Raw genomic sequence first — 14,360 nt, forward strand, 5'->3', positions numbered from 1 at the left:
TATCGTCTTGGGCTAGAAGGTCATCGACCAACTCTACTGATGTCGTGACAGACAACTTAAGCAGTCGACTTTTGATGGGTGACATTAACATTGGCGGCTTTATTAAATATTACTTCATATTTTCAAAATTCAGCTGATGTTCTTCCTCCCCCTTGAATTGAACTCCCTATTTCAGTTTTATCAACAGAGAAAACACAATAGTCTTTCATGCACAATATATATAAATCTCTACATGAAATTGCCTGGTCAAGGAAACGTTATAATTCTGTTTTTTCCTTGCCAGGTGAGCATTCATGATCATTTGAGCCTTATTCTAGTCCACCTTGATCTCTCACTGATGTACCAAGAATCCTAAAAAATTACTAGCCAACACCCTAAAAGTGCATTAAGGGGTTTCATTTTAAGCTTATGGAGTCTCATTCCACAAAAGACTTGCGTAAAGGAGCAAAATGATCTCCCACGTCGGACGACTTGGCTACTACGTTGTCAACATAAACCTCTATAACCTGGCTGATCATATAATGGAATATAGCATTCATTGCCCTCTGCTATGTAGCCCCTACATTCTTGAGCCCAAATGGCATCACTACCCAGCAGTAGGTTCCCAAGGGCCTAGGACATCTGATTGTCATTTTTGACACATCATCGAGCATGATGTAAATTTGATTATACACTGAATGGCCATCCATGAAAGACACCATTTGATGCCTGTCTGCTCTATCGATCAGCTAATTGGCCACAAGCATCAGATACTCATCTTTTGGGGTTGCCAAATTCAAATTTCTAAAATCTATACAAACACATGACTTGTCATTCTTCTTGATCATTGGAACCACATTTGAGATCCATTTGGCATATTTAATAGGGCTAATAAAGCCAACTTCCAACAGTCGTTTGATCTCCTTCTTTATTTTCTGGGTGACCTCTGCTGTCATCCATCTAAGCGATTGCTTATATAGTCGATATTCTTCCTTTATTGACATTATGTGCTCCACTAGACTTCGATATAAGCTATGCATCTTGTGATAGTCCCAGTAAAACAGTCAGTGAACTCCCTGAGTAGATCAACAACTTAAGTTGATCTTGTGGCCCAAGCACTGGTCATATGTGGTTTACAATTGATAATTTAGTACTGAGTTCAGATGCACTTGGTCGCGACCATAGATGAAGCGGTTCAATTGATAGGTAGGGCGAAAATGCAACTTGCAAGAGTCCCTACTTGGCATTACCCTTCGACTCGACCCTCCATGATGGGTCACACGTAAGATTCAACGTTGGCCAAAGGAAAGGAAATGGTAGGAGGATGTCCTTAACCCCCTACAATTGCAAACCATGACACCGGGAGAGGTCCATCTAGGCCTCAACATGCGGCACCCATAACAGCGGGTTCAAGTAGAATTCCAAATCCTATGGTCGGCCAAGTGTTCACAACCCCAAGTGTAAGGTCGCGATGTAGTAATAATCTCGATGAGACCGAGGTCGAATCCATAGGGACTAATCTTGTGTGTTTTTTTGAAAGCAACTAGAACTAGAACTAAAAGAAGATGAAAATCTAAATCTAGAATATTTGAGAGTAATTGTGAGAGATTTAATGAAAAAATTAAGAAATTCAAAGGTGGGAAACTAGGGTTTTCAAGGATCCACTTGTAGAGATCAGGGAGATCTTTGCTTGAGTCAAGTCACACGATTGGTATTGGAGTCCCATCCTATCCAATTGGAAGATATCTCAGTAAAATCAAATCTGAACTTCCTTTAACCTAGTTCTCAATGGATGAGAGGTGTGAAAACTAAAAGTAATTCCATTACAAAACCATGTCCATGAGATAATGGCTCACAACAGAATTTACCAATCCCACAATTAATTTAAGAGAATTGTGAAAGTTAGGGAGGATTCCATCATCTAACCATGCCTAAGGGACAATGGTGAACAAAAGGATTTTCTAGATTCATAATCCCAAAATATGAAAAGAACACACTTCAAGCTATTGCAGATCCATTGTAATTTAAGTCACAATAAACCATTAAAAACTGAAAGTATTCCTTATAATCAAACTAGAATCAAAGAGAGTTCAATATAACCATGTATCAAAGAAATAGAAACATCCCATCACACTACAAGCTTCACCTCTTAGCCCTAGCTAAGAGGTTTAGCCAACCATATACATGATTGAACTAACAACTCTTAAGAAGAGCATAAAAACAACTAAGGAAAATGAAGAAAAACACTTGGCGATGACTTCTCCATGTTTTTGCTCCACTCCTCAAACCCTAAATGATCCCTAGGGATGCCCTGGGGACTCCTATTTATAGTTTTACAGTACCTCCTTTCGAACCAACTTGGAAAAATCTAGAAATCGCCTCAAATTTACGCAACTTCGATATATTGACGGGTCTTTATTATGTCCTCGATGTCCTTGATATATCAAAGATGGGTCCAGAATGTCCAGCGAGTTTGGCCTAAAAATCCTGAATTTCTTGATATTATTGAAGGTTCTTCGATACGTCCCTTCGATATTATCTATAGGTCCTCAATATATCGAAGGCACATTCAGGTAGTTGTCCAGAAATAGACTTTTCTGGCCCCGAAATCTGTTTTCAGGACAATTTTCAGGATTCCTTTTCTTCACTTCAAGCCTTCGATTCTTTTCCTTCATCAGTTGGTTTCCTTGGATCTTTGGCATGTGAATTCTTCAATATTGGTCTCCTAAGATCCATTCCTTGCCTTGGTGATTCTCGAGCTTTAAATCCATGCTTTTAACACCCTTTTCAATCTAAGCTCTTAAATTCACCTTGCAACACAAACATGAGTAAAATAGAATATTAAGCATTATCATGTTCATAAAACTAAGTAATAAATGGGTCCAATATGTAATATTTGACCCTTAACATAATCCCCAACTAGCATTTTGGTAGTCCCGAGCATAGTGTGTAAAAAATGAATTTTAATGAGCAATGTTCAAACCTTTTTCAAAAAATGATCTTTTGTGTAATCAAGAATGAATGAGTAGATTCAAGATAAGAAATTGAGATTTTGAAAACCTAGAGTTGAACCACATAAGTAATTGATCAATCAAGTTCTTTATCTATTAGATTAGAGCATAGTTCACATATCAAGTTTTTCAAGTGCTCAGTGAAAATACTATCTTTTCATAATGTTGGCCATGCTCACCAATTCAAGATTGGTTAAAAACACAAGTACTGATTCCAAACTTATCTCCTTTTCCTTCTTTTTCCAGTTTTTGATTTTATATCGACGATCATTTGTATTTATTTATCTTTTTTAGACATTACATCCTTTTCAAAGACATTTTTCATTCCCCTCAAAGATGTTGTCATTCTTCATTCTTTATGACCTCTTTGTCGATCTCCTATTTTTTTAACTGGTTCTTATTCTTCAATCTTTTAATGATCATCATACTAACAATTAGAAGATCTAGTACTATTCATAGAAAACAAGTTGAATAACATAATATTTGAACTTACTCTTAATCAATTGAATGTAAGAACCATAAGTGATGGGTTACTTAGTTGCTCCAACTCCATCACTTCAAAATTCGATTTCTAACTTATTTTCATACTCAAAATAGTCTTAAATACACAACTTATCGCTTTCCAAATAGATAAACATTGAAAAATTTTCAAAAATTTTACAAATTTTGCTCAAAACTAAGAAAACACATATTAGTTTACCTAATCTCCCATCCTTAACCTAAAATCTACATTGTCCTCAATGTAAAAGAAATAAGCATGATTTGCAAAAGAGACAATGTGAAAGTGGGTTAGCACAAGAGTTAATCAACCAAAAAGTAAACTATCCTAAATAGCGAAAGCAAACTATCCTAGAATGGCAAAAAGCAAACTATCCTAGAATGGCAGAAAGTAAACTATCCTAAAATGGTAAAAACAAACTATTCTAGAATGTAGAAAGTAGTAAACCTAACTACACCTCCGTCAGATTCGGAGATCAATCCTGATAAACAGGATCATTCAGAGGTATGGACATGTCCTCTGAATCAAATTTCTCAACAAATGGCTTTAATCGATGTCCATTTACTATAAATTCTTTGCCATTGTTCGAAGCTTTTATCTCAACAGCCCCATGAGGATAGACATTAGTAATAGTAAAAGTACCAGTCCAACGATATCAGAGTTTGCCCGAAAAAAGATGTAACCGAGAATTATACAAGAGGACTTTCTGACCTGGTGTGAATGATTTTCGAAGAATGTGTTGGTAATGAAATATCTTCATCCTGTCCTTGTAAATTCTCGCATTCTCGTACGCATCATACTAGATTTCTTCGAGTTCATTCAATTAAAGTTTGCGTAGCGAGCCAGCGTTGTCTAAATTGAAATTCAAAATTTTGATCACCCAGTAGGCCCTATGTTCAAACTCCAAAGGCAAGTGACAAGTCTTCCCATAGACAAGTCTAAAGGGAGACATTCCAATAGGGGTTCTAATTGCAGTACGGTAAGCCCATAAGGCATCGGTCAATCGAATTGACCAATCCTTACAGTTAGGGTTAACCTTCTTTTCCAATATGTATTTAATTTCTATATTCAAAATCTCAGCTTGCCCACTTGTTTGTGGGTGGTATGGAGTGCTCGCCTTGTGAGAGACGCCATATTTCTTCATTAAGTTCGCAAATGGCCGATTACAGAAATGTGAGCCCCCATCACTAATGATAGCTTGAGGCATTCCAAACCGGGAAAGTATGTTCTCTTTTAAGAATTTAATGACCGTTTGATGGTCATTGTTCCGGCATGGAATCGCTTTGACCCATTTAGTGACATAGTCTACGACTAACAAAATATATAAATTCCCAAAGGATTGGGGGAATGGTCCCATGAAATCGATGCCCTAGCAATCAAATGCTTTAATGATCAGAATGGGGTTCAAAGGCATCATATTTTGACGGGACAATGCTCCCAATTTCTAAAAATGCTCACAAGTTTTGCAAAACTCATGAGTGTCCTTAAACATAGTGGGTCAGTAAAAGCCGCACTAAAGAATTTTGGTCATGGTCTTTTTAACAAAAAAGTGACCACCACAGGTCTGAGAGTGACAGAAGGAGATAACACTTTGATGTTCATTGTCTGGCACACATCTCCTTAAGATTTGGTCTGGGCAATATTTAAACAAATATGGGTCATCCCAGAAGAACTTACGAACCTCGACGAAGAATTTTTTCTTATCTTATGTAGTCCAATATGTCGGCGTGAAACCTGTGACAAGATAATTAGCAATATCAACAAACCAAGGTGAACGAGAGATTTTAATCAATTGTTCATCAGGGAACATGTCATTTATGTGTGTCGTTTCAAGGGAATCAAAGAGATCAAGGCAGGAGAGATGGTCGACCACTACGTTTTCTACTCCCTTTTTATCTTTTATTTTCAAATCAAATTCTTGGAGCATCCATCTTATCGGGCGGGGTTTAACATCAATCTTAGAAAGAAGATATTTGAGTGTTGCAATATGTGTCAAAAGCAAATACTATGGCTAAGAGTTCTTTTCAGTAGTAAAGTAGTTCACTTGGGTAGGATTTAGAGTTGTACCTGCGTAATGAATAACGTAGGGCTTCTTTTCTTTTCTCTGGCCTAAAACCGCCCCAAGAGCATAGTGAGATGTGTTGTACATAAGTTTAAAAGGAAGGTTCCAGTTAGGTGGCTGCATGATATGTGCAGTGGTTAACATGCCCTTGAGCTTAGTAAAAGCTTCCTGGCATTACTCAGTTCACTCGTTTGGTGTATTCTTTTGAGGTAGATTACATAGAGAACGAGAGAGGTGACTAAAGTCCTTTATGAATCTCCTATTGTCATGCTCCAAACTCGAAAACCGGGCTCACAAAATTCTCGATCGCCGAATCGGTGCCGACAGCCTCCGTAGTACCCCATTCTTGGCTCCCAGTGCCCATACGCTAGATTCTGATCATGAGATCTTACAAGGAGGATTTTTCGACGTACATTTATCTTGTAAGAAGCATAACCACAAGTTTTTCCAAATCACAAAGGTAACACCATCATCACATATTCACTAATATAAACAGTTGAATACAGTGCTGAAAGGGAAATATAGATATATCAAAAATCAAAGCTCCAGAAGACAACTCCACGCTCTAAGCTTAACGCTGCTGGGACCTAACACCACTTGCACGCATCTATCATACATAAGCTTATAGAAACCTTAGAGGGTGGTGTAAGTATGTGCGCAAGGTAAGTGCCAAGTATACAATATTAAAGCAATGCAGAAACATGTTGGTAGGGCTATAAGTCATTCAATATTAGAGTATGCAATGTAGATCGGCTATGCAATACAGAGTCATAATGAGCCAAATATCATATACTGAGGATGCAATGAAATATGCAAATCCTGACGAGTCCACGAATATTGTCAACCTCATCTAAGCCATATAAATGCATAAACATAGCAACCCAAAATGCCATATGCCGTGGATGTGATGCAATACGCAGATCCTGGTAAGCCCATAGTACCATCAACCTTATTCAGGCTATGCAATATAGAAGCATAGTAAACTAAATGCTATGAGCTAAGGATGTAATGCAATATGCGATGCAAATGGAGTGACAAAGCTAGCATGTGAAGTCGGGATGATAGTACGTAGTATCACAGGCTATGGGGTCCATCACAAGGGACTTCTATCCAAACCAGTCCCATACCTAAATTTGGATAGCCAGACTCAATGTGGTAGACTCCTGATCTCAAGTTGGTCACACGCTCTAACTGAAATCCTGGCCGCTATAAAGGTACACATAACAATTAGTTGCGCACCACCAGCCCGAGTGGATAGTGAATGAATGAGTAAAATGCTGAGTATGCAACTCCTGCTCAATAAGTTCACATATCAGTACTATACATCTCTGGGATCATCACCGGGGTCTAGTACACTATACACGTGATCGCCGCCCACTGGACCCGTAACCATGCAAGTGGAAGATACCTCACTATCCACCTAGCCAGTAGTTAACCAATATCTACCTGACACATTGATAGTGGACCCATTTACAAGCTGATCAAACTCAGCCTAGCTATGCCCCTTACCCTCGGGCGGGTAAGGCCACACCCCCTTCCAACCAGCCATGATATATTGGGAGACGGGGCCTACTGGTATTTGGCACTTGGGCACTCATGTATCCACTTGGTTTAGATGTTGGAGCGTCTCCTGGCCACGGAGGTTTAGGGACTTTCGCCCAGATACAACTATGACCCCCCATGTAGAAAAAGATTTTTGATGTCTCATCTGGCCATCCACGATATGCCTGTGGAGGACACGACCCTAATATCGTTAGGGCGTACAATAGTCATATCCCAAAATGAGAAATGCATGAGTCACACAGTCCAATCATGCATCAATCCTACGCATACCGTGTGCTTATGTGGGACGACTCCGTCTATCAGCGAGTCTCATAAACAACTTGCCCTATGACATATGCAATAGTCAACCACATCTCATAACAAACATGTAGATGATGCGCGTGGGCATGTATCATGATGCTATGCTATCACATACTCATAATCGGTATCGATAACCGGCACCGATAATCGGCATCGATAATTGGTCTCGATAATCGTCCTATACGCAAGGCGGGCTCTGTAGACGAACAGTCGATCTAAACCATACTATAAGGATCAACCCTCGGCCGTGGATATGCTAAAACCGATAGCATGGAGCCATCCGTCTATGATGATGATGGACCATGTAACTTCAATGGGGCCCAAAGATTTGGGTTAACCCACTTAGAGAATGTTGAGAATGGGTCTAACAAGGCTTAAGAGAAGGTCACAATGTGGACATTTAGGCAATGTTAGGCCTAAGGAAAGGTCACAATGTGGACATTTAACCATCATTGCCCATCAATGTGGACATTTAACCAACATTGCTCCTAAGGAGTGGCCCATGTAGAGCCTAACATATAGTGGGCCCATGACCTCACATAAGGGCCCAATACACTCCCATTGGGCCGTATCACATGAGCCTCAAATACATCACAATGAGCCACATCACATGGGCCTAATACATATCATAATGGGCCTCCTATAAGGACCTCATACACATAGCATTGGGCCACACTTATGGGCCTTATATACTTCGCAATGGGCCACAACAATGGGCCTCTCACACATCGCTTCGGGACTCATGATATGGGCCAATACACATCACATCGGGCCTCGTCATATGGGCCAATACACATCACATCGGGCCTTATCATATGGGCCAATACACATCACATCGGGCCTGATATCTGGGCCTCAAATACATCACAATGGGCCTCTCACCTGGGCCTTAAATACATCTCAATGGGCCTCTCACCTGGGCCTCAAATACATCTCAATAGGCCTCATTCCTGGGCCCTAATTACATCACATCGGGCCTCATCAAATGGGCTGCACATACAACTCATCAAGATGGGTCCTGCAAATTCCAAATGGGCCCCATCAGAGGGACAACTTGTATCAAACATGTACATCACGTGGGGCCCACATCCTAATCAGTGGACGCTGTATATAAAACACATATATCATGTGGTGCCCATGTGTGGACAGCATATGCCAGGTGGCTTTCCATCGTCCATCACATGCATCTAGGTGGGTCCACGTGTGTGGCCCACTAGTGGGAGGATGGCATGGAATACAATGCATATATCATGTGGGCTCCACCAGCTAGAGATGGACGGTATGGATAAAACACAAATATCAAGGTGGGCCCCACCCCCACACATACAACACGAGTGGGGTGGGTCCCACGCTACCAAATGGATGGACAGGATGGTATAACACATACCTCATGAAGCATCCCACACCACCCGTCCAGATGGACGGGTGTGGATATAGAACAGATACATCAAGGTGGGTCCCACCTGCCCACACGTGTCACACGTGTGGGGCAAGCCCCACGTCTAAGATAGATGGATGGAGTGTATAAAACACATAAATCAAAGTAGGGTCCCACAACACCGTCTCAATCCATGGATAGTGCAGATGTAGAATACAAACATCAAGGTGGGTCCCATCCCACACGTGCGTCACGTGTGGGGTGGGCCCTACATGGCTGCCCGATGGACGAACGGTTTAGATATTCACGTACATCATGGTGGCCCATAGAAATTGCTGACGTCAGTCAGTAATGGGACCCACCATCCTATAAAACGAATGGACTACAGGGATATAAAATACATATATCAAAGGTGGGCCCCACCTCACACATGCTACATTTGTGGGTGGGTCCCACCTACCAGAAAAATGGATGGATGGTCTGGTTATAACACTATCATGTCAGAGAAGTCATCCATGAAGACCTCTACATATTGCCCCACTATGTTAGAGAAAATACTCATCATACATCGCTAAAAGGTGGTGGGAGCATTACAGAGTCTGAATGGCATCCTTTGGTAAGCAAATGTGTCAAACGGACATGTGAATGTGATCTTTTCTTGATCTTCAGGGGCTATGTCTATCTGGTTGTAGCCCAAATATCCATTAAGGAAACAATAATAGGAATGACCAGCTAGCTTTTCCAAAATTTGATCAATAAAGGGCAAAGGAAAGTGGTCCTTATGACGATATTCAATTTCTTGTAGTCAATACACATTCTCCAACCAGTAGTAACTCCAGTTGGTACGAGTTCATTATTGGCATTGGCTACGATGGTGATTCCAGACTTCGGCCTTAATCACTTCCTTCATGTTTGGAGTTAATCTACATTGTGGTTGCTGGGAGGTCTTCGCATTATCCTCTAGATAAATGCGGCAAGTATAAATCGAAGGGTCAATTCCCTTGAGGTCCACAATCGACTATCTAAGGGCTCCCTTATGCTCAATGAGAGTAGATATGAACATACTCTCTTGTTCTTGCTCAAGGTGGGAAGAAATCACCACCGAGTATGTCTTATCTTGACCTAAATAGACATATTTCAAATCAGAGGGCAATGGTTTAGGTCAAGATTTGGTGCCTTGAGGTTAAACGGTAGAGGCACTACATCAGTTTGGGGCAATTCTTTGAATTGTGGCCTCCACTGGTTAACTTTAACTACGGGTATAGTATCAAGCATGTCACCTATTTCCTTAATCATATCATCATCTAAATCATGGGAGTGAGCCAAGTAGGTCTCTAAAGGGTCAGAGGATAAGGTCAGAAGTGCTCTATCTTCTACGAAAGAATCAATCAGGTTAATATCCTGTGAATCGTCTTCATCCTCTAACTGTTTGCCAATATTGAAAAAGATGTTTAACTCCAATGTCATATTCCCGAAAGACATACTCATGACTCCATTCCTTCAATTGATGATTGCGTTTGAAGTGGCAAGGAATGGATGACCAAGAATGACAAGGATTTGAGTGCTCATGTCCATGATGGGTTGAGTGTCCAGGATGATAAAATCTACCGGGTAATAGAATCTGTCAACCTAGACCAACACATCCACGATCATCCCTCTCAATACACGAACTAAGCGATTGGCAAGTTGTAATATGGTTCGGGTGGGTTTCAATTCACCCAAACCTAGTTGTTCGTAGACCGAGTAAGGAATTAGATTTACGCTCACTCCTAAATCAAGAAGTGCGTGCTCAATCCGGTAGTTCTCAATTACACAAGCAATGGTTGGGCGACCGGGATCTTTGTATTTCCGTGGCACATCTTACTTTAGGATGGCACTCACTTTTTCAGTTAAGAAGATTTTCTTTTGAATATTTTGCCATCTTTTAGTCGTACATAAGTCTTTTAGGAATTTGGCATATGAAGGTATTTGCTTAACGGTATCTAGTAGAGGAATATTGACCTTCACTTGCTTAAGCACTTCTAAAATGTCCTGAGAGTTAGAGAGAGATTTTGGTGCTATCAACCGTTGGGGAAATGGGGCAATCGGCTTGCCTTGAAGTTCTGGTTCTAATTCTTGTGGAGCAATGCTATGTCATCATTGTTGTCCTCTTCCGGGTCCTTAGGCTTTTCAGCCCTTACCAGAAGAGTTTTGTTAATGGTCTTCTCACTCCTAAGAGTGGTGATAGGCTTAACTTGCTCAAATTGATTTAAAGAGTTTGGATTACTTATTTTGTATTGCGGTTTAAGATTGGGGAGAGGTTGAGCAGGAAGCATCCCCCTTTCTATAACCATAACACGTGAATCCATCTTTTTCATACATTTTTTAAGTTCTCGTATTTATTGAGTAAACTCCTGAGTTTGTGTGAAATTTTGAACCGGTTCTTCTTAAGGTTTCCCTTGAATTGAAATTTGATTAGGGAATCCTTGAGGTGTAGCAATTTGTCCATTTCTCCAACTGAAGTTTGGATGATTTTTCCAGCTGGGATTGTATGTATTAGAGGTGGGCCCACTGAAAGGTCTTTGGTAATTATTCACGGCATTAGCTTGCTCATTTAGTACCTCTTGAAAACCAGATATTGTTGGGCAATTTTCAGTTGTGTGAATACTACAAGCACAAATACCGCAAACAATTGCCTTTCCCTTATCCTTCTTTAATTCCATGGCCTTGAGTTTTCTGGTGAGATTAGCCACTTTAGCATTGATATCATCGTCCTCTTTTAGGAGATACATTCCGCCCCTCTCCTTGGATTTCATCGGCCTAGACGTTGTGCTTGATTTTGAGGAGGTGTCCTATGATTGTGTGTTTTTAGCAAGCTTGTCAAAATAATCCCACACATCATCGGCACTTTTATTCATGAATTCCGCTTTACACATTGTCTCAACCAATTGGTGCATGGAAGACGTCAGTCCATCATAGAAGAAATTTGTGATGCACCACGTTTCAAAACCGTGTTGTGGGCATAAACTGACAAGATCCTTGAACCGCTCCCAACATTGGAGGAATGTTTCATCTTCCATTTGGGCGAAGTTCATGATCGACTTTCTACGGGTGTTCGTTTTATGGAATGAGAAATTTTTCTTTATGAACTCCCTTGTCATGTCATTCCATCTACCAATAAATTGAGGATGTAGTGAATGTAACCACATCTTAGCTTTTTCTTTCAAAGAAAAAGGAAAGAGTTTCAGCCTGACCGTGTCGTCAGATAAGTTAGGAAAATATAGAGTGGCTATGATTTCATCAAACTCTTTCAAGTGTAAATATGGATTTTTAGATTTAAGCCCATGAAATTTTGAAAGGAGTTGGATCATCCCTGGCTTGATATCCACGTGTCCTATATTTTATGAAAAAACCATGTATGAAGGTATACTCACCCCCGCCAGTTGTTGATAATCTCGTAAAGTACGAGGCAAGGGTGCTTGTTGCACCTCATTCTCATCCTGGACTTCCTCAACCCTAGGTTGAGGTTGTCTTCCTAGTTGATTGACCGGTTGATTGGCAACCATAACCTCAATTACCTCTGAGGATCTCGAGTAGTGTCTAATCCTGTGATGGATAGATAATCCCTCAACCAGTCCTCCTTCACTTAAAAGACGTTGAGTGTTATTACGGACCCACTTGAGCATGAAACACTCTCAGCCCTCAATTTCATATCCTAAAATAACCTAAAAGAGAAAGGAAATAGAAGTCTAGAAATAAAAAGAGAGAGGAAATTAGAAAAAAGTTACCAAATTAGAAGTTCCTAATTAAGATCCTGCAAAACAAAACAAAACAAGTCAATTTCTAAAAACATAAATTCTAAAGTTAGAAAGTTTCTAAAAACTATTTAGGAAAGTAAACTAGATTCTAAAAAGGAAAGTTTCTAAAAAACAGAAAATAAAAAGTTTCTAAAAACTGATTAGGAAAGTTCTAACCCTAGAATTAGAAAGTAAGTTTCTAAAAATAAAAGAAATCCTAGAATTAAAAAGTTTCTAAAAATAGAAAACAAACACTAATCTAAAAAAAAAAAAAAAAACCCTAATCTTAACCTAATTTTAAAACTAATTAATCTCAGAAAAATGTAACCGTTAATCCCCGGCAACGGTGCCAAAAACTTATTCACAACCCCAAGTGGAGGGTCGCGATGTAGTAATAATCTCGGTGAGACCGAGGTCAAATCCACATGGACTAATCTCGTGTGTTTTTTGAAAGCAATTAGAACTAGAACTAGAAGAAGATGAAAATCTAAACCTGAAATATTTGGGAGTATTTGTGAGAGATTTAATGAAAAACTTAAGAAATTCATAGGTGGGAAACTAGGGTTTCCAGGGATCCACTTGTAGAGATCAGGGAAATCTATGCTTGAGTCAAGTCACACGATTGGAATTGGAGTCCCATCCTATCTAATTAAAAGATATCTCAGTAAAATCAAATCTGAACTTCCTGTGACCTAGTTCTCAATGGATGAGAGGTGTGAGAACTGAAAGTGATTCCATCACAAAACCATGCCAATGAGACAATGACTCACAACAGAATTTACTAATCCCACAATCAATCTGAGAGAATTGTGAAAGTTAGAGAGGATTCCATCATCCAACCATGCCCAAGGGACGATGGTGAACAACAGGATTTCTTAGATTCACAATCCCAAAACATGAAAGGAACATACTCAAAGCTATTGTAGATCCATTGTAATTTAAGTCACAACAAACCATTAAAAACTGAAAGTATTCTTTATAATCAAACTAGAATCAAAGAGAGTTCAATATATATGACCATGAATCAAAGCAATAGAAGCATCCCATCCCGCTACAAGCTTCACCTCTTAGCCATATCTAGGAGGTTTAGCCAACCATAAACATGATTGAACTAACAACTCTTAAAAAAAGCATAAAAATAACTAAGGAAAGGGAAGAAAAACTCTTGACGACGGCTTCTCCATGCTTTTGCTCCACTCCTCAAACCCTATATGATCCCTAGGGATGCCCTGGGGACTCCTATTTATAGTTTTGCAGCACTCCTTTCGCACCGACTTGGAAAAGTCTAGAAACCACCTCAAATTTACGCAACTTCGATATATCGGCATGCCTTCGATATGTCCCTTCGATATTATTGATGGGTCCTCAATATATCGAAGATAGGTCCAGAAAAAATCCAGTGAGTTTGGCCTGAAAATCTTGAATTTCTTGATATTATTAAAGGGTCTTCGATATGTCTCTTCGATATTATCTACAGGTCCTCAATATATTGAAGGCACATTCTAGCAGTTTTCTAAAAATAGACTTTTCTGGCCTCGGAATCTGTTTTCAGGATAATTTTCAGGATTCCTTTTCTTCACTTCAAATCTTTGATTCTTTTCCTTCATCACTTGGTTTCCTTAGATCTTTGGCATGTGAATTCTTCAATCTTGGTCTCTTAAGATCCATCCCTTGCCTTGGTGATTCTCGAGCATTAAATCAATGCTTTTAGCACCCTTTTCAATCCAAGCTCTTAAATTCACCTTGCAACACAAACATGAGTAAAATAGAACATTAAGCATTATCATGTTCA

This window comes from Magnolia sinica, chromosome 12, assembly GCF_029962835.1.
Source record: "Magnolia sinica isolate HGM2019 chromosome 12, MsV1, whole genome shotgun sequence".
NCBI classification, from domain to species: domain Eukaryota; kingdom Viridiplantae; phylum Streptophyta; class Magnoliopsida; order Magnoliales; family Magnoliaceae; genus Magnolia; species Magnolia sinica.